The sequence below is a fragment of the Pongo abelii genome, chromosome 3 (assembly GCF_028885655.2).
Source record: "Pongo abelii isolate AG06213 chromosome 3, NHGRI_mPonAbe1-v2.0_pri, whole genome shotgun sequence".
Lineage (NCBI taxonomy): Eukaryota > Metazoa > Chordata > Mammalia > Primates > Hominidae > Pongo > Pongo abelii.
In genome coordinates this window covers 10744591-10767504 of record NC_071988.2, presented here as the reverse complement: position 1 = coordinate 10767504, position 22914 = coordinate 10744591, and the positions used below count along the sequence as shown (strand labels likewise).

The window sequence follows — 22914 nt, the reverse complement described above, 5'->3', positions numbered from 1 at the left end:
TAGAGTTCATAGTGGCTGAGACTGTCAAGAAATATCATTAGGAAAAGTCTAAAATTAGATTACTATGACTGTGTGAATTTGAGAGAAATTGTGCAGTACCTAACCTGTAACAGGTGTTCAATAAATGATTTAGAAATGAATCCTCTGATCTTTTAGGTAATGAGGAGTCCCTAGAGTGTTTAATTACAGGTAAACTCTACAAAGATCCTACTAGCTCCTGAGTAGTAGAAAAGAGAAGTGCAAGGGAATAGAAGGGAGTCTGTGCTCAAGGAGAGGTACTGACTGCAGGGCTGAGGCTCTGAACTCAAGAAGCATTTCACAGACTGAATCACAAGGACTGCTCATTTATTGGATGGGAAGACAAGTGTCAATCTCCAACACATTCTGTGTGATGCTATTTTGAAAGGAGGAAAGAAGAAGGAAGTCCATGACTGACACAGCTATAAAAATAATAATCATTATAATCACACATATCCCCAAGTAAGTAAGAGTGAAGCCAAACACCTTAGAGGAATCCCTGTTAGCACAGATATACATAAAATGATGAAAAAAAACAAACAAAAAGCAGGATGCTTATGTGGTAGCCTCTTACATGGTTTCTTCTCTATCATCATTAAAATAAAAGTGGCAACTAGTTTTTCTTCAAAAAACATATATAATGTACAGAAGAGATGTCTTCAATTGCTTTTCTTATTAGAAAAAAAAAAACCCCACAAAACTCTTCACCTTCACATAAACAACTCCCTCTAGTCCACCCACCTCTCCTCCTTCCCCTGACTAGGAGAAGTGTTCAGACCCCAACATGCCTTTTATTAGACCAAGACTATGTTCCTAGGGTGACCCCAGCGTACCCCCACCTCTTAAAGATCTGCCTGAAAAAATGGCCAAAGAGTTTACTGTTTGTTCTAGTCAATATGTGAACATGGGCTGACTTCCCATTTTCTTTAGAAAACTTACAATTTAACATCTTTTCTCTGCTCCATTGAGATGCATCTCCTGTAACCCAGCAATGTCTTTCTCAAAAACCTGGAAGCCATCCTTTTGAAATGTAATTATCACAACAGATGGAAACCCTGTCTCCCAATCTCTGTGACAGGGTAGGAGCCTAACTTCAATAAACACCTTTAGCAAACACAGATCTTGGAGTCACATTGGCCACCCTCCAACAGCATTTTAAAAGCCTCCTTCCTGCCTTTTGTTTCAATGAAGTTAAGCTCAGTTTATAATAACCTCTCTCTGTCCTACTGCAATAACCGGAAGAAAATTTGTCTCATGTTGTTAACATGAGTTCAGTGCAAAATTCTTCTTTTGCCTAAGTTATCTGTATACTTTCCCTCTACCCTGCTTTGAGCAACCCTTGACGTACACAGGGCAATCTACAAATATTTATTTGACAATTTTATAAGTAAATGATTTATTTTGAAACTTAACATTGCTTCGGAAAAGACATTGAAATAATTCAAGCATCATCATTCCAACTTGGATTTTTTTTTTTCTAATTAAAATTAGGTTTTGCAAGTCATTGCGTTGTCTCTGATTGTTCACTTGATAGCAGGGAAAGACGTCCTGCCTCCTGCAGAGGGGATTTGCTCTCCTACTCTGCTGATTTAGAAGATCAGACAAAATGACCTCCACATCAGTCTTTGCCATCATGCTCATTTGAGTTCTGGTTTTCCATTGATGTTAGAAGTAATTCAATTAATAGCATACATGGTGGTATATTGTAATAGAGAACTGAGTTTGAATCAAAGGGTCACATTTAGTTGAAGCACACAATGACTGCTTTTTTTGATTGGTACTAAGGTTTGCTTTGCTCCCACCAAAACTCCTGTTAAAATTTGATACCTAATGTGGCTGCATTGCATTGTGAGATGGGGCCAAGGGAGAGGTGTTTGAGTTATGAGGGTGGATCCTTCATTAATAGATGAATGCCCTCCCATGGGGATTGAATGAGTTCTTGCTGTCACTAAAATGAATTAGTTCCTGCATGAGCAGGTTGTTAAAAATAGGCCGACTCCCTCAGTTTGTTTTTCTCTCCTCCTTCCTCTCTTGCCATGTGACCCCCTTGCATATGCCAGTTTGCTTCCCTTTTTGCTTTACACCATGATTTGAAGCAGCCTGATGCCTTCACCAGCTGCAGATGCCCAATCTTGAACTTTCCAGCCTCTAGAATCGTAAGCCAAATAAAACTCTTCTCTATAAACTACCCAGTCTTAGATATTTTGTTACAGCAACACAAAACAGACTAAAACAACTGGATTCCTGTTGTTAGACATTTTCATCTGAAATCCCTGCATCTCCAGGCATTGGAACTGGCTGCTGTATGCATATGTATTTTTGACCATGAGTTAGATAAATACTTCAGAACAGTCTTGGCTCATCATGCATTTCCTAAAACCTCTAGTAAATATTGCAAACTACTGTCATTCCAATCACTCCACTGGACATTAAGAATACAGATGAAAGACTCAAGGAACTCACAGGTTGATTAAAAACAAGTTATATCAGAGAATAATAAGAACCATAAAAGAAGTAGAAGCACACAACACGGGCACTCACATGTTTGAAGGTCTATGACCTTCTTGACAATCACTGAGTAAGATCAAATCTACAAGAATCTGCACCTAGAGTTCTTTTTAGGTGAAAAGGCAGTTATTTTCAACAATAAACTCAGCAGGGAAAAGAAAACTTCACTTCAGCTGCTAGATAATAATATGAAATAGATCCATCATATATATTAGAATAGCAGCTTATTTATTCACGCTGACTTTGGTCTCATGTCGAAGAAGGTCAAAGCACTCTTCCCATTTGCCCTCTGTTAAAAGCTTTCAAAAATGACCTGATGAAAGGTGGAGTTGCAGAGTGGAAAGGATCAGTTCTTTAGAATTTATAAATGCACTAAAATAGAATTCAAACTTTTGCTGCAGTACATTACAGATATAGAAACCTAAAATTGTAAATAATAGAAATGTGGCATCAGAGGCCCCTTTGAAATTATCTGAAGCTATTTTAAAAATTATTTTATAGTGGTGGAAACTATTCTTACAAAAGCATTAATAATGGGCCCAAGAACTATTTAGAAACAGAACTGTCCTAAATTCAGCTTTGGGGTGAAAGGAAAATATGGGCAGATTCTCCCTCACATTTGAGATTTTCTTAAAAGTAAAAGGGTTCCGTCAGTATAAAAGCCCTGCCTCTGTTTGCCCCTATCTGTCCTCCCGTGGGGGATGGATTGCTTATCTAATTAGTATATGCAAAAGCAAGGCTAGGGCATATACAGCCAAGGTGCTCCCTTCTTTTTCTTTGGGGCAGACCTCCTTACATAAGGCATGAGTTTTTATAGCTGTTGTCCATGCAGGGGGCTCATTCCAGAGACCAGGCAGTCTGGGAATGGACTATGGTGCCAGGATGAGAATGAAAACTCTAAATTCCAAGTTCAGCACTGGGAGGCCCACTTGACCAATGTTTTCTCCGTTAGTAATAGTAATATACTGATCTCTTAATAAGATCATACTGGTAAACTAACACTTGACTCTAAGAAAAAAACAAATCAGACTTGCAGCATCTGCAGACTTCTGTGGTATAAATACCTCCACCTAGACTCATTTCACTATGATCATGACGTCAATGAATGAGGACTTGAAAAGACATGCACACAATTCGTTCTCATAAGGTTACACAAGACAGATTCAGCTCATCACTGTCTCTTTCCCATCTTAGTCTTTTACCTCATTCCTCAATGGGTGCAGAGCTGAGAGAGAAAAAGTGCTATTTAGCAGACTCCCTCAAACACCAGTATTTAGATTTCTTGATTTATAGTCAAATGCGTTTCCCACTATACCACAGTGTCACTTGGAAACTGGAGTTTTACTGCTTATTGCGTAATCAAGCATATAAGCAGTTTTTATATATATATATAGTGTATACATAGTATATAGTTATATGTAGTATGTGTATTTGAATGTACACAAATATGTAGTGTGAGTGTGCATACATGTACACACATGTAGTGTGTAAAAATACATATGAAGTGGTTGCATAGGTATATATATTGTTAAAACTTATTGAGCATTTTAAATGACTGGATTTGATCCTATGTAAATTTTACTTCAATAAAGTTAATTTTTAAAAGTTAATTTGTTCACTTGAACAAAATAGAAATATTGGATTAAATGAGGCACAGAAACCGTTGAGATGATAATGGGTGGTTGTTTTATTACATCTGAATCTTCAGCTTGGCTTAATTCCATGCTTTTATTATGTGACTTTGCTGTTACTTCATTGATGTTGACTGCCCATTTGTGCTAATTTGTTTTAAAAAAAAAAAGAAATAAATGAAAAACAACCAGGGAACACTGCCAATAAAAATTGCTATTCAAAAAAAAATAATACAAATAGCCAAACTGTGTCCCATCTATAGACATTAATCTTCTTCAAGCTATAACACCTCTGATTCTTGAACTGGCTGGGATATTTTGATGAGGAAAATTAAACATTACTTGTCCTTGGCAGCAGATATCAAACAGATGAAAATTGTATTAGGCTTATAATTAAGATATTACTTTGACATTGAAAGCTCTTAGTGGACTAGATCTCAATTAACTTCCTGAACTCCTGGCTCCTTAATTGATCATCTCACCTTTGTATTTTAAACAGAAGTTTGTAAATAATATTTTTCTTTTCACCAGAGCTGTGACTTTTGTTTACCTCCTACCCCTGGGCTATATTGCCAAGTTAATTGATATCATATTATATCTCCATCACTGGAATTATAACCATCTGGCTTCTAGATACACATCCATATATATTATGTACACACAAATGTTAAAAAAACCTGAAATAGATATACACATATATATTTATATATGCACATATATACACATACATATGTACTCATGTATTTAAAGTTTTTAGCCTAACAGCTTATATCATAAGATACTTTTATATAATCTGAAATATCTGCATCTATTACTGAATGAAATCACCTGATGTTTAAGTTGTATTTTCAATTACCTATAAGTAAACTCCTAAAATAAGCACATTTTATTGACACATTTGGTCATGCAGAGGTATTCATGATTGAAGAAAGTGCTAATTTTAACCAACTGCCTGAGAATTTGCACTCCTCTCTCCTAACTTTCCCTGTAGGGAGCGCTCCATTCATACCAACAGGGCTGCCATTACTAAAAGCAACTCTGAAACTGCCGTTTTTGGGGAACTGCCTTTGGTGCTGACTCTTCTCTATGCTAACCAGTGACAATACTTGGCAAAATCTTAGTCCTTTGAGAGTTGACTGAATATCTCAAAACTGCCAAAAGCGTTTGGAATCAAGACTAATGAAGATGGTTGATGGGAAGCTGTGGACACTGCTTGAAATCAGTGACTCCGTGGTACTATAACATAATGAGGCTTTATTTTGCTCTGTGGCTTCTAACCTGAAAGTCAGGGCCAAATGCAGAGTTCACAACATGCTTTGAGGAAATGCATATGAAATCTCTTCTTAATTGCCTTCTTTGGCTACACTAAAAATAATTATTGGAAGCACATTCACTTTTCTCTTATTTTTAACCTCTCCTGGAAGATCCCTGCTTAATGAAAATGGAACACAATAACTCTCCAGCTTGACAAAATGTTGTCTAAATTTTCTATTTCACTTCCATGGAATTACAATTTTAAATCTTTATGTACCTTCAATGTGAATGGGGCACATAACTCCTATGACCTGAAGTTTTGGTGAAGATTTAACGATAACACATGTAAAGTACCCGATCCGGTATCTACGTAAAATGTGTGTGCAATATATGTTGTTATTTTTTTTCCCCACTCTTCTCTCCTTCCCCTAATAAAACTTTTGGTGTATTCCAACATTTGAAATGATTTTGTTAATCCAACAAATGATAAATATTATATAATAATTTAAAAAAATTGCAGCCAATTTCTACCCATCTTAAAGCAGAAATGCCAAAAGTTTTAGGGATTTTTGTACACTGCATGTAACACTCTTTTGTTCCCACACAGAAAACTTTTTAGCTTTGTCTAATAAATTCCAACAAAACAGCTGAACTTGAAGTAAAACAATTTTGTGACACTTATACCCTTACATTTTGGTAGGTGATGATAAAATGCAGAAGAAAATAGGGGCATTTCAGACACATTTAAATATAGAAACATATTTTGAGTTAATTGGTTGAAGGATGATTTTGTTTGTTTTATTCTTTCTTATTTTAATTTTAGGGATGACAAAGAAAACTGGTAAGAAAAATATAGGCCAGGCTTTTCAAACAGTATTTCATTTCAAAAAATACTGTTTGAAAATAAAATATTGTTCCATTTCAATAATGAAGAGAAGTTGCTGCAACACTGATCATGCAGAGTTTGAACTGAGCACGTGCCTGAGCCAAGGTTACGGTCCTGAGGATCCTCTTGCTTTAGAGGTCTCCCATTTAGAGGCAGCATGTGCTCACTCCACAATACACAGTGACTACACATTGTGAACACAAAGGCAGAATTGCAGCATTTGCATGAACCTGCCAGTCTATGTTGCATTTTCTCACACAGGGGCCGCAATAACTACAAAAACTTTTTTCATCTAGACTATTCTACAGGTAACAGATGAAACCACTCTTCCAAAGGTGTAACTGTTTTAAGTGAATTATTATATAGAAATCTTTTTATTTCTAAGTGGAAGGCATGGTTTTGAGGTGTCTGTTTGGGAAAGTGGACCAGAATCTAAAAGGCATTCTGAGAATTCCTTGACAAATGTCATGATTTTGCTTGATGATTTGCACTTACCGGGGAAAGCTTAGAATGACCTCACCAGGCACCTGCAGAGGAGACTCCCGCTGTTTGTTTTTTATTTTGCATCCTTGCTCTTACGTGTAGGAGCACTGCCTGTTGTGTCTTGCTACAGCATGAATCCCCCATCTCTGGGGAGTGGAGATTCTACCTCTTTATCTTAGTTGGCATTAATGTTACATTTGCTAGAATTATTCTTTGAGACGGAGTCTCGCTCAGTCGCCCAGGATGGAGTACAGTGGCGCGATCTCGGTTCACTGCAAGCTCTGCCTCCCGGGTTCCCGCTATTCTCTTCCCTCAGCCTCCCGAGTAGCTGAGATTACAGGTGCCCGCCACCACGCCCGGCTAACTTTTTTGTATTTTTAGTAGAGACGAGGTTTCACCATGTTAGCCAGGATGGTCTCGATCTCCTGATCACGTGATCCACCTGCCTCAGCCTCCCAAAGTGCTGGGATTATAGATGTTAGGCACTACACCCAGCCCCTAGAATTATTTTTAAGGAAGTTGAAAAGTCTGCATGGGGGGGAAGGTGGGAGGAGGAGATGGTTTAAAAGCTAATTGCATAAATCTGAGGGAGAAGATATCTATGGCTTTGCAAACACTTTAATGGAATATTGGTGTGGAAAGAGAGTCTTCAGGATATGATCTTGATGGCCTGGGATTCAGATAAGAAGAGTAAGTGTTCTCAGAAATAAAATGACGTGAGAGTATGTGGTAGAGAAATGGCCATGCTCAGAATGAGTCATGGGATCTCTGGAAGACAAGGCATCCAAGAGATAAATCTTTCAGATTCTTTGAAGGGTGGAGCTACCTAATATTTAGTTATAAATTATGTGTTGATTGGATATTTGCTGTTACCTACTTGGCATTAACTCCCAAATTTAATTAAAGTCTACTTGAAGAAATGGCCCCGTCAGAGAAGTGCCTTGAGAAAATCAAAGTAAAATAAATTTTGTTTAATCTTTGGGTCAATATTTGGTACAGAAAAAGAGAACAGCTATAAGAAACAAATGGGGTGAAATATAAAGACAAAAGAGAGAAAATATGACAGAAAGCAAAATCTTGAGTAGGAAGACATTATAAGAAATACAAGCTCTTGTAAATGCTGGAAAATAGTGGGAAGTTAGTGAGTGATGCTCAGTTGTCCACTATTTCTATATGAGATTGGATTCATTTTTATTTAAGTTCAGTCATTCCATATAAGTCCAGTCTAGAAGGCTTGGGGGTGTCTAGGAAGCTGACACATTGATAGCAATCTCACTGTTTCTAATCTCGGTTTATTACAAGATTTTTCTCAATTACCTCTACTTTTTCAGATGCGGACATAGCTCTCCAGAGGCTAAACACACAATCTAAACTCCTAAGAATGGTATAAAAAACTTAGAGACCTAACCTTTTTTTCTCACCTCATTATCTAAAACTTTCTCACCCACACTCTATGTTTTAACCGTTAAGACTTATCAATAGTCGTATTTCTTTTTCTTTCTTTTTTTTTTGAGAGAAGTCTTGCTCTTATCCCCCAGGTTTGAGTGCAATGGCTCGATCTCGGCTCACTGCAACCTCCGCCTCCTGGGTTCAAATGATTCTCCTGCCTCTGCCTCCCAAGTAGCTGGGATTAAGTCGCCTTCCACCATGCCCAGCTACTGTTTGTATATTTTAGTAGAGACGGGGTTTCATCATGTTGGCCAGGCTGGTTTCGAACTCCTGACTGCAAGTGATCAGGCCGCCTTGGCCTCCCAAAGTGCTGGGATTACAGGCGTGAGCCACTGCGCCCAGCCTAGTCCTATTTCATTTTTTTAAAAAACCGAATTTGATCTCTGAAACAACAGGAGGTAATGACACCATTACTGTAGAAAAGACAAAAAACCAAAAAACAAAAAACAAAAAACACACTTTTGAGCAACGTAGTTCACAATACCCTTCTTCTGGGAAGAAACTAGTATTCCAGACAAAATGATAAGTGATTTTCTGCTGGATTTTAATAAGATTAAGCTGTATCCAGAGAACTTCACTAACCCAGTTGACTGCCAGCTTAGTCAAGAATTCAGTGCCGTTTAAGGAGACTTTCTTTTCTTCCAGTATTTAACATGATTATTGATATTTAATAGATAATCTAACAAAGCTACCTATTCCTTCTCTTGTGTGCTGTGAAATACTAACCAAGAGTAAATCTTTGAATTGGCCATTGGGGGCTTTTAAAAAAATCTGTCGTGCAAGACTAATAAAACACTAGCCAATGCTTATAACTAAATTGTCTGAAGTTTTCTTTAATGTATGCGGGAGAAAATTATAGTTGCTTCAAAGCAACCAAATGCAAATCTGGAGCCCAGATATTGCTAGCAGCTAGAATTACAAAACATGTTTTGGAAAACAAAACATTACATATATACATACATACACATAAAAATAATAGATAATACTGTGAGCTTTGGGGAAATATATCTTAGAATTCCCTGTTAGAGTATATTATCCACCTGCACTGTATGACATAATAGTTACTAGGCATATGTGGCTATTTAACACTGGAAATGTTACTTCTACTAATTGAGATTTTTTGTAACACTTATATCCTTACATTTTGCAGATATTAAGTGTTGTATATTTTGCTTTAAGTATAAAGTACATTTGATTTTAAAAACTGTAACTAAAGCAGAATTCAAAGCATCTAACAGTGTTTATATTGATTACATGGTGAAATAATATTTTTAATATATTAAATTAAATAAAATACATTAATCAGTAAAATTCATTTTAGCTTTTTCCTGTTCTTTGATGTGACTACAAGAAAACTGAATACTATGCAGGTAGCTTGCATTTGTAGTACACATTATATTTCTGTTGGACAGTACTATTACAGATGATAAGATGTTTTCCCACTTCGAGTTTTTATTTCATTTATTTTTACGTTTCCTCTTATCTTTAAGAGGGCTTACTAAAAATTGTGGAGGAAGTTTTAACTCAAGTTGGTATCAGTTGGTAGTAAATGAAGCCTTCTATCTCTTGGCAAACTAACAAAGAAAAAATTTACTGGAATTAAAGCACTGCAATATTTTTTTTGGTTCCAGTTGTTCAGCAAATGTTTGCCAAATTTCTAATATATACTGAGCACAGTGCTCCATCCTGGGGATACAGTGAGTAAGCATGCAGGTGTGTTTTTCTCCCCTCTTTGCAGAGTAAGTGCATGACAGGTATAACACTTAATGAACATCAGCATGGAGCAATATCATACAAAGGGGTCCTGGGTGATGCTATTGGTAAATATTCAGTAATCGTTGGTGAATAACCCAGAGAAATAACTAGATTGGAGAGTTTTGAAATGGACTCTCTGATGTAGTAGTTTTTATCCTGATACCTGGGGGTTAATTTATATATAAGCCAAGGAAAGAGGAATTCTAGGTAAGAATTCTCTTTAGTTAAGTGTCATTCCTAGAGAGAAATTCAGCCAAAAGTCATCAGTAGCCAACCTTTGCAAGTATGAGTCAAAGAGAAAAGAAGCAAACTTTGACTCACTGCCCACTGAAAACATTTGAGCTTGAATCAGACCCTGGGCTTTAATTTGACTAAGAGTCCTGAATATTCATATGGCCTTAACTTGCATTGGAGTTATTTGGTTATTACCTGGATTTTTAATATCCAAAATGGATGAGATGGGATCTTATCGAACACTAATCAGGAAAGTTGTGGAATTGTTCTATAATTTTAAATAAGAAAAAGTACCATTCTAGAGAGTAAATTTGAAGTAGCAATGGGAGAAAGAATGAAGCTAGCTTTTGTATTTACCTTTGAAAGCCTAGTTTGGTCAATGAAAGCAGTTTCATATTTGGTATACTGAAATTACTTGGTCACAGGCATGCTTCTCTGCTCACATTTTAAATTCACTCAGACTTTAATGTTTCTAGCTTTGTGTACTGAAAAATGATTCAACGTTGGGTACATACTGGCCATGCAATACATATATTTAATGAATGAATAAATACTTTTAAAGTGTGTTTGTGTGTGTAATGTTTGTGGAAAAGATATCACTTAATAAAAATTTTAGACCTCTGAACTCTCTGTGGGATTAGCAGCAATGAACTGCTAATCTCACATAGAGTTAACAGGTCTAAGGGAATGAAGTTTCTTATTTCCTCATCAACAGTTATGAGTGGATATTTAGCAACTAAGCTAATCAGAAAGCTCTTACATCATCAGAATTAATGAGGATTTAAGACGCTTGATTGAGTCAAGGGAAATTTTCCAAGTTATCTGCCACGTGCTATTGATCTCTCAGCAGTTCATTAAACACCTGAAGCAAACAAGGCCGTGAGCCAGCAGGGCAGTGGATGAAGTGCTGAAGATTTACAGCTCCAGTGGATCTCATCCATCAGGTACCTTCTTTGTCTCTTGTTGTCCAGCCCCAGCTTTGTCCCAGACCTTTTTTATTTTAACTTCTATTTTAGGTTCATGGATGCATATGCAAGTTAGTTATATAGGCAAACTTTTGTCATGGGGGTTTAGTGTGTATAATGTTTAGTGACCCACGTACTAAGCCTAGTACCCAACAGTTATTTTAACTGATACTTACCCTTCTCCCACCTTCCTCCCTCAAGTAGGCCCCTGTGTCTCTTCCCTTCTTTGTGTCCATGTGTTCTCATCATATAGCTCCCACTTATAGGTGAGAATATGCCATATTTGGTTTTCTGGTCCTGCATTAGTTAGCTAAGTATGATAGCCTCCAGCTACATCCATGTTCCTACAGAGGACATGATCTCATTCTTTTGTTTGGCTGCATAATATTCCGTAGTGTATATGTACCACATATTCTTTATCCAGTCTACTGTTGATGAGCATTTAGCTTGATTTCCTGCAAGGGATAAGATCTCATTCTTTTATATGGTTGCATAGTATTCCATGGTGTATGTGTACTGCATTTTCTTTATCCAGTCTACCGTTTATGGACATTTAGATTGATTCTATATCTTTGCTACTGTGACTAATGCTGCAATGAACATACACGTGCATGTCTCCTTATGGAAGAATAATTTATATTTTGGGGAGTATATACCCAGTAATGGAATTTCTGGGTTGAATAGTAACTTTGTTTTTAGTTCTTTGAGAAAGTGCCACACTGCTTTTCACAATGGCTGAACTAATTTAGACTCCCACCAACAGCGTCTAAGCATTCCCTTTTCTCTACAACCTCACCAACATGTTATTTTTTGACTTTTTTTTTTTTTCGTTTCAGAGTCTCGCTCTGTCACCCAGGCTGGAGTGCAGTGGTGCAATCTCGGCTCACTGCAGCCTCCACCTCCTAGGTTCAAGTGATTCTCCAGCATCAGACTCCCGAGTATCTGAGACTATAGGTGCCTGCCCCTGCACCCGGCTAATTTTTGTATTTGTAGTAGAGATGGGGTTTCACCCTGTTGGCCAGGATGGTCTCGATCTCCTGACCTCATGATACACCCTCCTCAGCCTCCCAAAGTGCTGAGATTACAGGCGTGAGCCACTGGGCCCAGCCTTGACTTTTTAGTACTAGCCATCCTATTGCAGACCTCTTGTCCCACTGTTTGTTGCTATTTCCTAGTCGTTTCTGTATCCTCAGAAGGTCTCTTAGTGACTGATGAAAAGTCAGGTAAATAGAAGGATGTCCAGTACAAAGGTTGAGAAACTCATGCAACCTGATGGCCTTTTTTCCTAAAGCATATTTGACCAGAAGAGAATTCTGGATGGGAGGTCAAACGGTGTTTTCCATATTCTTTTCATATTCTTTTGCTAATTCACCTATTTGCATCCCACCCCACTCCCCACCTTTGCAAGTCCAAGTTAAATCATGCCTCTTATGGAAAATCGTCCACAGCCAATGTGTCTCATAGCCATATGCCAACTGCTGCTAATTACATAATATAGGTGCATCCTTTAAGATACCAGGAAATACAAAAATAAAAAAAAATTATACTTAAGCACGAATAAAAGTTAAGTGTGATCTTGAAAGTTGGTGAAGAAATTAAAATTACTTAGTTTTTCTTTTTAGTAGAAAGCAACTTATAGTCATATCCAATCTCCTAATTAAATAGTGGCAGTTAAGTAGTACATGGAAGAAAGACAGAAGATAGATAAAAAGATAGATAAATTCATAATTATGTTTAATAACTACATTTCCATTAACAAGATGCTCTTTTTCTGGATCATTTACCAACTTACCAATTAGCCACCTACACTGCCAACAAGTTTGCTACCTAATTGAGGAGAGGAGACTAACAGGAGCCAGGCCACGGCTTGAGAGATCACAGCCTGCAGTAGGTGACGTCTAAACATATAATCATGACACAGCTGAGCCCACCTCTGAGGGAGGCACTTGTTGCTTGCCAGGAGTATCAGCAGAAGGGACTCTTTTGGAGTTAATGCCTGTGATAGGCTCAATTGTGTCTCCTTTATATTCGTACATTGAAATCCTAATCCCAAGTATCTCAAACTGTGACTGTTTTCAGAGACAGGGTCTTTTAAGAGATAATTAAAATGAGACTTTAGGGTGGGCACTAATTCAATATAACTGGTATCTTTATAAGAAGAGATTTGGACACAGAAACAGAAGACCATGTGAAGATATAGGAAGAAGATTGCCATCCATAATCCAAGGAGAGGGGCCTTAAAAGAAAGGAAATCTGTCGACACCTTGACTTTGAACTTTTAGCATCCAGAATTGTGAGAAATTTCTGCTGTTTAAGCCACTCAGTCTGTGGCGGTTTGTTACAGTAAAACTAACTGATACAGAGGGGAAGTGCCTGTGAAGGTAGCCTGCATATATGATACATTAGCAGGATCTGAGATTATCAAGTGAAACAAAATAGGGGGAAAGAAACTTTTCTAGAGAGAGCAGCACATGCAAAATCACAGCAAAGATAGAGGGTGCAGGTTATTCAGACGTCTCTAAGTGCATTTGACTGAAGGCCAGGATGGGTACAGGATGGCAAGATGAATCTGAGACTCTAAGCAGACTTCAGATCTTAGAGGGCATCAAGTGATTGCTTAACAGGAGCCACTGACTTTCTGCTCAAAGGAGAAAAAGAGTTCTTTGCTGTTGAGGATGACACACTGGTCAAGTTGAATTTCACCCTCTCTGCCTACCCCAGACCATTGTTACTATTCTCTGATTCATGGCTTACCACTACTCTCATCTATACTGGGGAAAGCCCCATGGACGAACTCAAGAAGAAAGCCACCTTACAAAGGGGCATTAATTAATTGGCAGGGAGTCTGAAGGAGTGCTAGAATAGATTGATCACAACAGATGGAGATAAGTCGCTTGAGGAAGTGAACAGCTGGATGGGTCTATGTTTATTTTCCACAGTTGCAAACTTATAACAAAATTAATACAACTTATCAACAGAGATTGATGGCATTTCAGAAGCAGTGGGCAACCACACGGGTGAAACATTTTATTATGTATATATATGAACACAGCCATTCATTAAAACAAGTGGGCCCGGCACGGTGGCTCACGCCTGTAATCCCAGCACTTTGGGAGGCCGAGGTGGTGGGATCACGAGGTCAGGAGATTGAGACCATCCTGGCTAACACGGTGAAACCCCGTTTCTACTAAAAATGCAAAAAAAATTAGCTGGGCGTGGTGGCGGGCACCTGTAGTCCCAGCTACTCGGGAGGCTGAGGCAGGAGAATGGCGTGAACCCCGGAGGCGGAGGTCGCAGTGAGCCGAGATCACACCACTGCACTCCAGCCTGGGTGACAGAGCAAGACTCCGTCTCAAAAAAAAAAAAAAAAAAAAAGTAATGCTTTTACAACTATGGAATGGATGACTGGATACGTCCACAGAATTCAGCTATAGACAAATATTATTTGATATATACAACTGAAAGTTCCATATTTTGTAAAGTAAGTTTTGTTAACAAAGAAGACTAAGGAGTCATACATTTTGGAAGATAAAGTATTTAATAGGGATTAAATCCATGCATTCAAGAACCATACTTTCCTGGTTCAAATTCCACTTCTACCATTTTTCAGTTCTTTAATCCTCAGAAAGTCACACAGACTCTTAGAGCTTCAGTTTTCAGTTTTTAATGTTAAAATAATTCTAAGTATACTAATAACAACAAGCATTATGGGATTTGCCAATAATTACAATTAGTGTTTTACATATTTTGCCCCATTTAGTCCTCAGAAAAACTTTATGCTATAATAATTATCAATAGTGCAAGCCTGGTGGTTTATGCCTGTAATCTCAGCACTTTGGGAGACTGAGGCAGGCAGATCACTCGAGGTCAGGAGTTCGATACCAGCCTGGCCAACATGGTGAAACCTCATCTCTACTAAAAGTACAAATATATATATATATAACATATATAATATATATGTTATATATATATTAGCTGGGTATGGTGGTGCACGTTTGTAATCCTGGTTACTGGGGAGGCTGAGGCAGGAGAATCGCTTGAGCCAGGGAGGTGGAGTCTGCAGTGAGCCGAGATCGCACCACTGCACTCCAGCATGAGTGAAAGAGTGAGACTCCATCTCGGGGGAAAAAAAAAAAAAAAGAATTATTAACTCATTTCACTGATCAGGAAATTGAGGCAGAGAGTGGTTAAATAACTTGCCCAAGGTCACTGAACTATTATAGTAAATGACAAAGCTAAGATGCCAACCCACGCAATTTCTCTCCAGTGTGTATATTTTCATTATATTCTACAATTCCATGTGATTATTAGCACCCTTATTATTATTGTAAATTCGTGGTATAGGCACACACTATCTGTTCATTAACCTACTTGAATTCCAGGTCTTTGCATGAATCCAATCTCACCTTACTCTGCCTTAAGCAGGTTGTCTCTTAAACAAGGTCCTGGTTCTTGCTCTCCTATCCAGGATTCTGGCTGGCACTTTTTGCCCTCAGTCTCAGTTCCTCTTGATAATACCTCCATCTGGATGCTCACTTGTAGCTGAATTTTGGTTTCTGATAAATGCTTCTCTTGCTCAGTTATTTGGTCTTGCTTTGGGGACATCTCTGACTTGATTCAGTCCCTTCCCTTAAAGTTCCTTTTTGGGGGACCTAGCTCACCCATGACTCTGTAGCTACTTTCTCCTGATTGGGACCAGTCGACTCCTCCCAGTACAAATGTCCTTCTTTCCTCTTCTCTAATGATGTGAAACTTCCTGCTTTCAGACAAGATAAGGGAGCTTTACTTAAAAATACAGGGGGAGTGAAGGTTGAGAGCCTGGGCTTTGGAGTGGGGAGCTTTCCATTTGAACCTTGGTCCTACCATTTATCATCCACTCTGCCATGTGGACGACACTCCTCCCTCCCTCAGGGTTGCTTTAGATATTAAAAGAGATAATATATGAAAAGGCTTTAGCAAAGATCCTAGTATACAGTAAGTGCTTAGCGAACGTTATTTTTACTATTATAATTTTAATTGTTCTAAAAGCATTATAATTTATGTTTTCAGAAATACAGTATATAAAAGCAGCAAGCCATGTTTGATCATGAATTTCTGCTACTTACAACCTTTGGAACCATCTAATTGCCTCCTAAACGAGTTTCATAAGTTGGCACCTTTTAATCTCTTTAAACATGTAGCCTCCCACCTCTCCCTTTATGCTTTATACTCTAATAATGATAAATGACTTACTCTTTCTCAAAAAACACCATGGTATCTTTGCTTAACATAGTGTGCCACTTACTCCTAGAATCTCCACCCACTCATGTTCTCATCTAGAATGTTCCTACTAAACCTTGTAAATAAGAATCTTCCTTCCAACCTTTTCTGAGAGCCCAACACGGTCTTTCCCAATCCAAGACAAGAGTGATCTTCTGTGTGCAACCCATGTGCCTTGAAAGTTTGTCTCATAGCAGATGAAATTATCACATGTTTTTCCTTCATTCTGTAACTTTTACCAGGTCTATTTCCATGCAGAATGATCTATGGTTGGATCAGTAAGTGTGTCTAATTCAGAAGCTAGTGTTAGTATGCCCAATTGCTCACAAATACAAGTTTTGTACTCCAATCTACCCTTATTATTAATAATGGGTATATTTTGGCTTTTATTTGCTTGAAATGTTATTTTTCAGTTAGTTTGTAATCCAGGTCATGGCAAAAGGAATGTTATTCATTTAGCTTCTCTCAAATAACTCTGATGCGTGGGCTATGCACCTTGACAAATGAGCAAGGTGTAAAATTTTGGAAACAAGTTACGCATGGAATGATTTTGGCTTTTGGCAGAGCTGGAACAGATGCTTGTAAACTGTGCTTTTCTAAGCACAGGCCATGCTGGCTGTTTTTTTTTTTTTTTTCTTTTTTTTAATCTTAGTGACTTGCCACCTGCATTACACAGTGCAGCTGGTTTTTCATTGTGGAGTTGGCTTTATGAATGTGTGGCATGATCTAGGGACTTTGAATCTTTGGACTATTTTGACCATGACAGGTTACTACAGGTTATTGTGACACTGGCCAGAGTTCTGTGATAGCTTATATAGAAGGACGCCCCAGCAAATGTGAAGAGGGCTTCTGAAGTCCCAACAAATTTGTAGACTGCCGGTGGCTACAGGTCCCAGCACCATGATCTTGACCTGTACTTAGTTTACGTGCATGAAGAACAGGGAGCATGAAAATAGTGGTGGCCTCAGAGGTATCAGTTAAAAGGGTCAGCTGAGGCAAGAATTTGATTACAGACAACATATCATCACTAAAGAACTTTTAGGCCTCAGTGGTTGAGGAATATGTGCTGTGCTTAGTCTGAAAGAAAGTGAATTATGAGTGTGTTACAGGGCACAAGGGTAGTTCTAGGTTGAAATTGTTAACACCAGGCCTAGGGAAGAGGCTAAATTGGCTGCCGAATTTTACTTAGGATTCAAGTTGAGGAAGGAAATTGCAGGTCTAGAGCCAGTACCAGGGTATAAGTCTGTTCTCACACTCCTATAAAGAATATCACCGAGACTGGGTAATTTATAAAGGAAGGAGGTTTCATTGATTTACAGTTCTTCATGGCTGGGGAGTCCTCAGGAAACTTATTGTCATGGCTGAAAGTGACGTAGGCATGTCTTACATGGCAGCAGGTGAGAGAGAGCATTGAAGGAAGCGAAACCATCAGATCTTGTGAAAACTCACTATCACGAGAACAGCATGGGGGAAACTGCTCCTATGATCCAATCACTTCCCATCAGGTCCATCCCTCAATATGTGAGAATTGTGGGGAATACAATTCAAGATGAGGTTTGGGTGGGGACACAGCCAACCATATCAACCAGCTTTTCCATGGGGTCAAGTATCAACTAACTCACCCTCCCACTATCAACACTATCTTGTGATAAATTAATTCTGTATCTCTTAATTACTTATAAGAGGGGAAACCCTCTCGAAGTAGGGATATTTTTATGTCTTAGAAATTTGAAAGATAAATGAAGGAGAAGCAACCTTAGCATTTCAGAACTGAAAAATGCTTTATCATAAGAAAGTGTGGGGAACTCCATTTACTTCATACAACCCCCATTCAGCAGACATGGAAGCCAGGAGCTTTTGAATGTTATGAGTGGAAAAGCAAGCAAATCCATTCTGACTTATCAGGCAGTATTTATAAGTAAATTTTATTGATATAGTAAAAAATTCCAGAATTAATATCTTGGTGAGAAAGTTTTCCAATTGAGTTAAAATTTCAATTATTAGATTTTTAAAAAATAGCATGAACTGAATGATATGCCAGCAAGGTCTCCACCAAGATATCCATCTTCTTTTAGCACAATACTAAGTTTCTGCTGCAGTCTTTGGCAATACAAATGATCAGGTTGAAAATATTTTTCTCTGTGAAAACTCTTCTAGAAGCCATGATGGATTGCTCTGTTTAGCCAGTTCTCAGAATAAATGCCATTGCTGTGATAATCTTTTCTTTAACAGTAACTTCTTGGAATTTTTTAAATAGTGAAGAACTTCAGAGACTCAGTGTTAAACAAATACAACTTCTGAGACCATGAAGAAGAAAATACACCCCTTCCAATGAGAAAGAGCTCAGTTTTCAAATGCTTAAAGATCACTGTCTGGTCCAATGTATTGAGAACTCTTCCAACTGACACCAAGTGGCCAAAAAATTAAATGAGTTGGAGACTTTAAAATCTGTTAAATTTTAACTCACAAGTATCAGTAAAAAAATGATTTGGACCTTAATTCTTTGGAAGCATTATATTTATACTTTAAGTTGCAACATAATTTAATCTCTCTATTTTAATATAGGCCCAGTAATGTTATAGTAGCAAAAAAAATGTTATTTAAATGTGGGTCATCTCATTATTGACATTTTGTGATTCGAGTATAATTATGTTATCACTCAAGTTCAAAATGGATCTCCTACTAGGCTATTTTGGCAATGTTACTGAGAAAAAAAATGTGAACCAGAAAATCAAATAGAGATTAAATTTTCAGCCTTAGAGTTGTTTTAACCAATGTGCTCTTCTGACCCATTTTAGAGTCTACAGGGATTGGGGAAGGTCAGCTCAGTTCAGTTCATTGATAGTTCTAAAGGGTATTCATTCCAAGAAGTAGTGTTAGCATTGGATGTGGGGCCTCATCTGGGAAGGGGTCGAACTGGCTTGTTAAACTTGTGTTCTTTTCCCTGGGCAAGTAAAGCACAGTTCTAAGAGAACACAATGCGGAGGAAGGAAGGAGGAAATACTTCTCCTTTCTTGTGGATTGAGATCAATTAGTGGAACACTCTGCTTCTCTCTGTCTCATTACCATTACATCATGGAAAAGTTACTGACTAATCTTAGAGTCAATTGGGAAGTAATAAACTACATTCTTGACACAATTTCTTTGAAGCCTCTATTGCTTTTTGTCATATGTTACACAGTTTTCTTTCCCTGGGAGCAGAGGCTTGTAAAGGGATAGCAATACCTGCAGATGGAAGAGTAAGGCTTTCTAATTTAAAGGCAGGAGCCAATAGCAGAGGGTCTATCTGCGTGAGGAATGCACTATGTCCTCCAAACTCTGCTTTCTCATTAATAAAGGTGATACCTTGCTTCCATCTAATGATAAACTAGTTTATTTTTTAGCATTGTTTCTTCTGCACCATCAAACATACAGGGTAGGGAAAATTTCAGGATCTTGTGCAGAAGGAAAAGGGCCTAAAATGAGTCAAACCTTGTTATCTGGGATGGATGTACCCACCTATGGGACAGTAAGGAGAGGGAATACAGGGTGGCCAGGATTACGTGGGGTGTGATAATTCAGGACACTCTTTCCGTCTTGAAATAACTCTGAGTCAGCATCAATTGTCTTTGTGTGCCAAGCTTAAATGAGGCAATGCTGAAAATGGGGCTGACTTGTTCCATTTTTGTGTGTGTGTGTGTGTGTGTGTGTGTGTGTGACATCACCCCAAACTGCTGTTTAGTGAGAAATGAATCCTGAATTCATTAATGCTTTTTATTCTTGCATGCATTTCCCTATGGATCAAGTCCTGGAGAAGTTAGAGACAGTCCTCATGAGGCAGTTAAATGGTGGGATAGCCTGGGACTATACAATTTTGTGAATCATGCCAGTGAAAACACTCAAATATGTATAAGCCACCCTTATCAATCAAGGTCTTTTTGGCTCAATTTTAAACTTACTTAGAGCAACAAGAAACTTCGTCTACCTTTGAACATGTTGAACTTCAGCTGATTGAGGTCTCCCATATTTTTCTACTGCTCTGAGCAATACGAAGACAAGCAACACTGTCACCTCTTTCGTTGTAAACATATTTCTCTTAACTCAACCAAGCATCCCACTAAAACCTTTCTGTGTGTCACAGTACTGATGTGTTCTCTATGTGAAGCAGAAGGAGCACTGGCATTCTCCTGGACTGGAGTTCTAGTCTGGACAGGGATACATACTACAATATCTTTAAATTAATTTCCTGGCATTTTTAAGCCTCAGGACTCTGTTATGTAAACTGAAACATCACTGTAGCTTCATTTTGGTGATTACAAACAGCCATACTACAACTCTGAAGCCACCCTACCCATGCTCAAGTCCTGGTTCTTCCTCTTATTAGCTCTGAAGACCTTACCCAAGTTAAATAACTACTATATGTCTGAATCTCCTCATCAGTAAAATGGACATATCAAGTGTATTCCTATATCATAATGTTGTTCTAATAATAGGTGAGTGAATAAATTTTAAGTTATTAGAGTAGTGCCTGACATATAATTAGTGAAACACAAGTGTTGTTTTCAGTTATAACAGATAAAACCCTCAAACCTTTTGTTTGGCATTGAAGACTCTGCATTAATGAATTAATCTGTTTCTCAACATTCACTGCATGTGTACTCTAGAGCAGGGGTCTCCAACCCCCCAGGCCACAGACTCGTACGTATCCATGGCCTGTTAGGAACTAGGACGCAGACCAGCAGGTGAGTGGCAGGTGAGCGAGTGAAGTTTCATCTGTATTTCTGGCCTCTCCCTCTTACTCACATTGTCACCTGAGCTTCACCTTCTGTTAGATCTGCCAGCCATGACACTAGATTCTTATAGGAGCGTGAATCCTATCGTGGACTGTGCATGCGACGGATGTAGGTTGCGGGCTTCTCATAAGAATCTAATGCCTGATGATCTGTCATTGTTTCCCATCTGCCCCAGAGGAAACTGTCTAGTTGCAGGAAACCAAGCTCAGGGCTTCCAATGATGCCACATTATGGTGAGTTGTATACTTATTTCAGTATGTATTACAATGTAGTAATAATAGAAATAAAGTGCACCATAAATGTAATGTGCTTGAATTATCCTGAAAACAGTCCCCCCCATCCCAGTCTGTGGGAAAATTGTCTTCCATGTAACCGGTCCCTAGTACCAAAAAGGTTGGGAACCGCTGCCTTAAAGAACACAATATTTGCTAAACATCATGAGGTCAGGCCCATGTCTAATCCATTGTTTTATTTCTAGTATCTATCCATGCTATCTATGTAAATATACATATATTAAGTGAGTTAGTGAATTAATCCATGCCACACTAAAATTTACCCTCGATCTCTATCTTTGTCAGAGACATTTATATTCTGTGCCTTTATGTTCATAAATGTTATTTTCTGGGTGTTCCTCTCCTACTTCTTTCCCAATATAACTCTGACCTGTTCTTCAAGGTCTAGTTCAAATGTCATCTGTTTAATTAAGATGCTTTCCCTGGAAAGGGCATCATTGTTCTGAAGTGAGAAAGAAATGAGGAGCAGAACTGTAGCAACGCTTTCCAAAATTTTGCTGGAATAGAGCCCAGCAACATGGAAGAGTGGCAACAGGAAAATATGGGGTTTGTGTTCATCCTGAGGAAGGTTTGGGGGGCTTTAGCCTTGCCCCTCAAATCTCCTTTTGTCCATCCAGAAAATTTTGTTTTTGGTTCACTTATTCCTTGATAGAAAAACCTAACAGTTTCCTTATTGCAAGTAGAGATCATAAAAATATGTTTAGAATATTTTTCTAACTTTCATTTTTGTTCTATAATTCACATTCTAAGTTACGATGATGTATTTCATATGCACATAGAGCAACATGACAAGTTCTCCAAATTCTGGTCCAATCCAAATGCTTACTCTTCACTCCTCCTATAAGGAAATTCTAGAAACACCATTGCTTGAAGATGAGGGAAAAAAAAGTAACGTTAACACAGGAGAACTGGCACTATGTTTATATATGCATTAAAACAAGAAAATGTATTTGCTTTCACAATACCCCTTTGACTTTTGTCAGAAAAGCATTAAAATCGTCATTGTATAAATAAGTAAAAAATGGAGGCACAGAGGTTGCAACAATTAAAAATAAAATTTAAAAAAATGTAATGAGTTGAGTGCAGGGCAAAATTCTGAAACCTACTGTAATTATTACAAACTTGGTCTTTTATTCATGGTATCTTAATGTTAATGGAAAGTAATCTGTATATTTTAATTCCATGGCCAAGATAATTTAGATGAAAGTGTTGCAAGTCCTCATTATTGATAACCACTCATGAATATTATGACAAGATTTAGTTTTTTGCCTTGTAGTTATAGTTGAGCTTCCACATTCAAGCTGGCCTTTAATTTCTTAAACACCATTTTGGCTATGTAGAAAAATATCAGAAAAAAATAATACAGCCTTAAGGGAAAAAAGTATAATAATTATCGTATTAACTCAC

At 38.0% G+C, this 22914-nt stretch overlaps 1 long non-coding RNA gene across 2 annotated transcripts in view; it reads right to left on the bottom strand.

Moving 5' to 3' along the window:
- Nucleotides 1–22914, bottom strand: part of LOC129058912 (uncharacterized) — an 86876-nt gene that overhangs the window by 11299 nt on the left and 52663 nt on the right. The gene's annotated exons all lie outside the window — the stretch shown is intronic.